Below are 312 nucleotides of genomic sequence, written 5' to 3'. Positions count from 1 at the left end.
CGAGCCCACCCCCACCCCATCATATATCCCTCTGCCCTTTAATATAAAACTTCATTTTATACAGACTTGGATGCAGATGCAGAAGATAGAAAACACAGTGCTGATGGCAACAAACTCGTACTATATTATTTTTACTATTAAAGCTATTGTAGTGTAAAGCAGACCTCAATAACCTTTGCCCCTCTCTTCATTGCTCTATAAGGAATGTGTGATGCTGGATATACTGTAGCTGAAGTACCCACAACAAGCATTAGGTCGCATGCATCTGCTTCTTTATTTGCATCTGCAACAGCCTGAGAAGGAATTCCTTCG

The sequence above is a fragment of the Eimeria mitis genome, genomic scaffold (assembly GCF_000499745.2).
Source record: "Eimeria mitis Houghton genomic scaffold, Emh_scaff1446, whole genome shotgun sequence".
Classification (NCBI taxonomy): Eukaryota; Apicomplexa; class Conoidasida; order Eucoccidiorida; family Eimeriidae; genus Eimeria; species Eimeria mitis.
The sequence above is the reverse complement of the archived record's forward strand: the minus strand, read 5'-3'. Positions refer to the sequence as shown.